Raw genomic sequence first — 8,046 nt, forward strand, 5'->3', positions numbered from 1 at the left:
AATATATGTTCATCTTTTACTAGTTCAATTTTAAGATAAGAAGGGAGACCTATTCAAAATGTGTTTAATACTGTTGATCAATAATTTTTAATGCATAAAATGATTGTACATATGGCAATAAGATTTGTACCTCTTAAAATTCAGCAAAACATGCTAAATGCTTATATATATATATATATATATATATATATATATATATATATATATATATATATATATATATATATGGTCCGATTTCTGTGATAACTCATTTTAAAGTGAGGACTCGTTAGGACATCTTAAAAAAATTGAAAAAAAATATAAAAAATACAGATCATAAAATCGAGCATAGATCTATGTCCAAGAAAAAAATTGAAAAAAGAAATTGCATCATTAAAATTGATCTATGATTCAATTTTAATTTTTTATTTTGCATCATTATAATCCATGATTCAATTTCAATGATCCATTTTTTTTGCCAATTCTTTTTCTCCCGGGCATAGATCTATGCTCGATTTGATGATTTGTATTTTTGTTAGATTTTTTTTCAATTTTTTAAAATGTCCTTACGAGTTCTCACTTTAAAATGAGTCATCACCTGATCATATATATATATATATATATATATATATATATATATATATATATATATATATATATATATATATATATATATATATATATATACATATTGAAAAGGCAATAACATTAAAGGGCACACTGAGGAGCTCGGAGCCAGCAAAAGATTAAAAACCCTAAGAACCATTTTTTAAATGTTTTCATTAAGGGTATTTTAGATAAATCAAACATTAATATTATATTAAGTAAACTTTTTCATTCTCAATTTTACAACTAATTGCCACTTGTCATCGGACCGCCGCCGAACCACCATTGGACCGTCGTCGGACCACTGTCGGACCGCCGCCGAAGTAACACCAAATTCAATGGCATTCTTCTGGTCGTATTCATAACTTAATAGAACGAATATTATGACCGGTTTATTTGGTAATAGTTTTTAACACATACAATTTCATTTTTGCAGCAAAATATGTAAAATTTAACAATAAAAAAAACTAGAATTATGTCGTGACAGATTTAAATCTCTCTCTTCTAAAGGGTAGATATCTCTAAAAAATGTATTGTTATAAAACATATTCATAGTTCAAAATATCATATTCACGGTTTAATAAATATATTAATACACTAGTTTACACTCTATTATTTTGGTGCATACATTCATTCATATTTTAAAACAAATTTATATAAAATACACAACTTAATATAATTCATTCTCAGTTTAATATATAAAATTTATAAATTAATACAATCCATTATACAATAATATACATATACAATGAAGTCAAATCCAAATCTACCACCACCTACCACTTGTGCTACTTTTGCAATAATCATTCCATCAAATCAGATCTATATATAAAATCATAGATTGACAATTTAAATATTATATTCATATTTTTATAAACCAATTAATTCACTAATTCATATTTTAATGCAAAATAATTATAAAAGCTAATACATTCTTACCAACTTATACAACATAAAAAATAAATATATTCACAAGAACATTCATACGTAAATCATTCATATTTTAACACGAAATTGAGAAAAAAAAATCACAGCTTAATACAATCGATTCACGACTTAATAGAATTATTTCACAATTTAGTACACAAAGTTTACAACATAATATAACAAATTCATTGTTTATTAAACTGTGAATAATAGTTTATGTTGAGTCATTTTGTTGTAAAAGTCGAAGCTTTGTTTATTCTATTTCGCATGTTTATTTATTAAGTCATTTTGTATCGAAGCGTAATGTCTAGACTTAGTATTTTTTGTTCACTCATGTTTCCTATAAATAGGGGATGAGGATAGAAGGAGAGATACAAGTCTTTTTGCTTATTTTTGTAATCAGTATTGTATTCGAATTCTCTGTTCAATACAAAACTTGCTGATTAATATTTACATTTGGTGTTCATATCATTCATTACTCATTCATCTAAATCATGATTGCTTTCTAAATCTCGATTACAATTCTCATCAATTGGTATCAGAGCAGGATTCAAACAGCATTGATCTTATTTTCATTCTTGAATCATTTGCATTTTGAGTTACGAGTTTATTCAAAATATTTCCGCGCTTTTGGTTCTGAAAATCTCTCTTGATCTTCAGATTTGAATCAATTCTGCTTCTGAATTGTTCAGTCGAGTAATCGATTAGCAATTTGTGATCAATTCATTTGATCAATTCACAAATTCATCAAGTTTTTCATCAAAATCCTCATGTTCAACAATGGCAAACTTTAACATGAACACTATGACCTCATACTCTCATTTGCTTGGTTCATCTACTAAAATTCCGATGTTGATTCCGGAATATTATGATCAATGGGCTGATAGAATGGAAGATTATCTGAATGGGATTGATGAGGAGCTCTGGAATTGTATCAATGGACCAGTTCTACCTCCTGCAAATGTTCAAACATTAGGAGCCTCTTGAACTTCAGATCAAGTCAGTAATCAAGGTGATCATATGAAAAAGAATGAGAAGAGATGTATGCGAGAGCTGAGAGGTGCATTTTCACCTGTGGTTTACAACTACATTCATGGTTGTAAAACAGCAAAAGAAATATGGATCACATTGAAAGAAAAATACCATGGAAGTGAAAAGACAAAGATCAATTATGTTAAACAATGTCTTGTTGAGCTTAAGGAGTTCAGACAGAAGGATGCTGAGACAATTGAAAATTATTATGATCATCTGAATAAACTCATTTATCGATGCAACAGATATGGAATCACAAGGTCTCTTATGGAATTCAATCTTACATTCATCATGGGGCTTCACAAAGAATGGCGAAGTGTGAGCATGATGATAAAGAATCAGCAGAGCTTTGACACTTCGAGTTTGAATGATTTATACAATCAGCTAAAGACAAACGAAAACGAAGTGGCTGAAATGTTAGAAGAGTCGAAACAAAGTTTGGGTGGACCACTGGCGTTGGTGTCGAAAATGAATGAATTTGAGTCTGTTGAAAAGGAAGGATCGGATGATGAGGGGTTCCTGATGAATTATGATGATGAGGCAGTTTCATTTTACTCAAACAACAGAGTAAAGAAATTTTTTAAGAAGCCATTCAAACCAAAAGGTATGCAAGGAGATGCGAAGAGCAGTTTTGTGAAAACTGGAGTAAAGGCTGGAGATGAGGAGAAGAAGAAGTATGAGAAGTATGAAAAGGTGGATGAAAATGTGAAGGAATCAAAGGCAGAGAAAAAAGCTGAAAGGTGACTCAGGAGTCAATTGTCATTACTATAATGGAGCTAACCACTTCGCAGCTCACTGCATGCTAAGGAAGAAGGATGAAAAGAAATCCAAAGTTAAAGACGAAGCTTACTATGCTGAAAAGCTTGAGGAAGTTCGTGCAAAAGAAAAAGGGTTATCTTTGGTTGCTAAGGGAGAAATGGACAATGATGAAAGTGGAACCTACCAAATCTGGTCTTTAGGTTCAGATGATGAAGAAACGAGGCACCCTACACACGGTGCGATGTTTGCTAGTTTTGAGAAGAATAGCGAAGAAGAAGAAGAAGAAGAAATCTCTGGACATTGCTTCGTGTCCAAATATATTGATAAGTATCCTATGACCACCAAGGTACGTGCTATTCTTGAATCTTTTAATATTCCTTTAATTGCTTATGATGCTGAAATAACTGCTTTTGATGATATTGTTGCTTATTTTGATGTTGTTATTGTGTCTGCTAGTACTGAGGCTCAAAATCTAAAAACACAACTAGCTGAGACACGAAGACAGTTAGACATAAAACGAAGCAGGGTAGATTATCTTGAACTACAGATAAAAAATGTCAATTGTGATAGAGATAGTCTAGATAGAGAAGTTAGATTGTTGTTAGCTCAACGAAACATCTACTGTAATTCAGCTAAGAGACTATATGTGAAGTTAACTGCTTTACATCATTCATCCGAAATAAGCAAAGAACAACATAGAAAATTACTTCATTTTCTTGCTTTTGAACGTGAAAAAATTGATGTTATATCATATGATTGTGAAGATACTATTGCTCAGTTTAACAGAATACCTGATGATAGATTTGCATATGGTATTGTCAAAATTGATGAATTTCTGGATGCTGATGAATTGGTAGATTTGTAAATGATAGTTTAACGAAGAATGAACAAATTAGGATTTTAAAGAAAACTGAGATTTCAACTCTTGATTCTCAACTCAATTATGTTGATGTCGATGATAATTCAGATAATGTGAGTGAAATTAGTGAAATCGAAGAGAAAGAAGAGATTGATTGTTCTAAACTGTCTGTAATTAATATAACATCTAACGTCAAAGGTAAAGAAATTTTAGATGATTCGATAGTGAAGGTTGACACTGACAAACCCTCAACTTTGCAACTTTTTGACTTTGATGATGTGGAAGTTCGAAGTAGCCAAACATATGACACTAATGATGAAGAAGAAAAAGAGAAAACTCCATGTGAATGTAAGAAAGAGAAGAATGTTTCGACTAAAACATCACCTACACGTGTTGTTGTTGAACAAGTATATTGTGACTCGAAGGAATTCAACCAAGTTCATAATGACAAAGGTGCACACTACCTGGAAACCAACACAGTTGTCTATCCGAATTTTACATGCACTGATAAAATGGTTTTTCCAAACCAAGTTTTCATAACTGTCGGAAATGTTGAGAAAATCAAGCCTGAATTTAACAAAATGGTTGAAAATGATAATAAACGATCAACTACCAAAGGTTTCTTTGCAAATCAAAACACGGTAGAAAACAATTTAACTCAAAATTCTTATGTTTTTCAAATCAAAAATCATCACAAAAATGGGTGGTTAAAAATGCAAAAGAAGAGAAAGCGTTTCAAAAAGATGGTAAAACAAAATCAGAAGTGAAATTGAATTCTCACGAATTTAAAGTGATGGTTGGAAAATTTTCATGTGAAAACAATGTTTCGAAAAGAAAAGCACAAAAGGCAATTTTTTGGCAAATAGTTTCTAACGAAAAGCCTAATGATGTTAAAACACAAGATTTGATAAATAAAAATGTTGGATCTATTCGAAAATATGATAACATTAGAAAATATGAGACTTCGCATAACTTTGTGAATGATCGTAAGTTTCAAAATGTTAGAAAATCAACGAATAATTCACCAATTTTGAATGTAACATCCCAAACAACAACAAAATTTTCACCTAAACAACCAAATTTTCCAAATCATTCGATCACAAAACCAACCAAAGTTTCTTACAAAAAAGGAAAATCTGATGTAAATTCGATCAACAATTGGCTGGAAGGAAAAGGAATTTCAAAATGGCAAATTTTCACAACAACAAATCAAGACTGCATTCGAAAAATATGTGAATGAATCTTCTATTGATAGTTCATCTTCTTATGATTCAAATGTTCCAGTACAAAAATGGAAACCAGTTGAGAAAGTTAAGCAGGTTGCGAAGGTTGAGGTGAAAATTAAGGAAAGCCCAAAACTATCGAACAACTTTATTTCAATATTTAGGTCTGATGATGTTGATTTAATTCAAACTGTAAAGGAAAAAGTAAAAACCTGGGTTTTAAATTCTAAGAATATGTTTAATGATACTAATGAAGGACCCAAAAAGTCTTGGGTTCCTAAATTTTTTCATTAACTGCAGATGATGTGTGGTGAGCAATACAATTCGAAATGGTATATTGACAATGGTTGCTCTCGTCACATGACTGGAAGAAAGGAGAACTTGCGAGATTATAGAAGCTTGGAAAATGTTGGAGTAGTCAAATTTGGCAACAATCATAAGTGTCCAGTGAAAGGCAATGGAAAAGTCACAAATGGACAATTCACAGTAAATAGAGTTGCTTATGTCGAAGGTCTTCAACATAACTTGATTAGTGTTTCGCAACTTGTTGTGGGCACTGGAAATCGGGTGGTTAATGAAGAAGGTAGCATCATATCAAAAGTGAATACAAATGAAGTGCTTCTCAAGTAAAAAAGATATGGAGATATGTTCACTCTCTACATCAAACCGATTGTGGGAAAACCAGCAGTGTGTCTCTTGTCGAAGGCTTCAGATGATATTAGCTGGCTATGGCATCGCAGATTGTCTCACTTGAACTTTCCCAATATCAATAAACTTGTCACTGAAGATTTGGTTCAAGGTTTCCCTGTACTTAAATTTGATAATGATACTTTATGTGCAGCTTGCGAACAAGGAAAACAACACAGAAAATGACAACCAATCATTATAGATTCGAATATCGTAGAACCGTTGGAGCTTCTTCACATCGACTTATGTGGACCGTCGACTGTTGAGACACTCAATAAAAAGCGGTACATTTTAGTTATTGTTGATGATTTTTCTCGATTTACATGGGTAATTTTTCTCAGGTTAAAATCTAAGGTTGCTCAAACGATGATCGACTTTATCAAGAAGATTGAGATAAGTCTTAAAAAAGAGTGTTCGCAAGATCAAAAGTGATAATGGTTCTGAGTTTAAAAATCAAAAGTTGGATTCATTTCTCACAGCTAAGGGAATTTCACATAATTTTTCATCACCATATACACCACAACAAAATGGCGTGGTTGAAAGGAGGAATAGGTCTCTATGCGAAGCGGCTAGGACTATGCTGACATATGCGAACTTACCTCAATATCTTTGGGCTGAAGCTGTGTCAACTTCATGTTTTACTCAGAATCGTTCATTCATTCATCGAAGATTCAATATTACTCCATATGAAATACTAAACAATCGAAAACCTAATGTAAAATTTTTACATGTTTTTGGTTGCAGGTGTTTTATAATGAACTTAAAAGATAATCTCTCCAAGTTTGATGCGAAGGCAGATGAAGGCATTTTCTTAGGATATTTGCATAATTTTGTTGCATACAGAGTGTTAAACAAGCGAACACGAAAACTTGAAGAAACTTTCAACTTATCTTTGATGACTATTTTCTTAAGCAGATAGGTCGCAAATTTGAACAAAACCCCATCATAGTTGATTCAAATAATCAAGTTGAAAATGAAAATACTATTGATTTTGATTATGAATTAATATTTGGTATTCCTGATAGGGAAATCGATGCTGACATTCATGCTGCTGATAATCAAACACCAGAATCCTCAAAACACAATGATGACTCTACTTGTACATCTGACTCAAATAGTAGCGAAAGCATGCCTGAAGTTCGTATGGAGGGGGAGCATACGACTGATGAAATCAGTATTCAAGGTGGGCATACTTTCGAGGGGGAGAAAAGACATGAATATCAACATGTTGAGGGGGAGCATCAAGACAATAATCAAGTTGAGGGGGAGCTTGAAGATTCAGTTGAGGGGGAGTATGAATTTGAAGACAATATTTCAGTTGCTAAAACTGAAATCAAAGAAGTGTATGAAGATGCACCATTAGGCTTCGATCCAACATATTCACCAATGGAAAAATGGACAAAAATTCATCCCAAAGAACAGGTCATAGGGAATCCTCAAGACGATGTGTTGACAAGAGCTCAGATTCATGCCAGAAACGAGGTACTTGATGCGAATCAAGAATTGTGTATGTTTAATGTTTTTATTTCGAAAATAGAGCCAAAGACAATAAAGAATGCAATGGAACACTCAGATTGGGTTGTTGCTATGCAATCTGAACTGGCTGAATTCGAACGAAACAAGGTTTGGAGATTTATTCCTAAACCTTCTGATGTTTTGGTTGTCGGGTTAAAATGGATTTTCAAATATAAAACCGACAAAGATGGCAATATTATTCGAAACAAGGCTAGGATTGTAGTAAAAGGATATTCGCAACAAGAAGGAATTGACTATGAAGAAACCTTACCCCATGTCGCAAGACTCGAGGCAGTTCGTATATTTTTAGCCTATGCAGCTCACAAAAATTTCGATGTTTATCAAATGGACGTTAAGTGTGCATTCTTGAATGGAGAGCTAGAAGAAACTGTCTATGTAGAACAACCACCGGGCTTCGTAAGTAAGGAACATCCTGATCATGTCTATATTCTAGACAAA

Source organism: Lactuca sativa, chromosome 2, assembly GCF_002870075.4.
Source record: "Lactuca sativa cultivar Salinas chromosome 2, Lsat_Salinas_v11, whole genome shotgun sequence".
Lineage (NCBI taxonomy): Eukaryota > Viridiplantae > Streptophyta > Magnoliopsida > Asterales > Asteraceae > Lactuca > Lactuca sativa.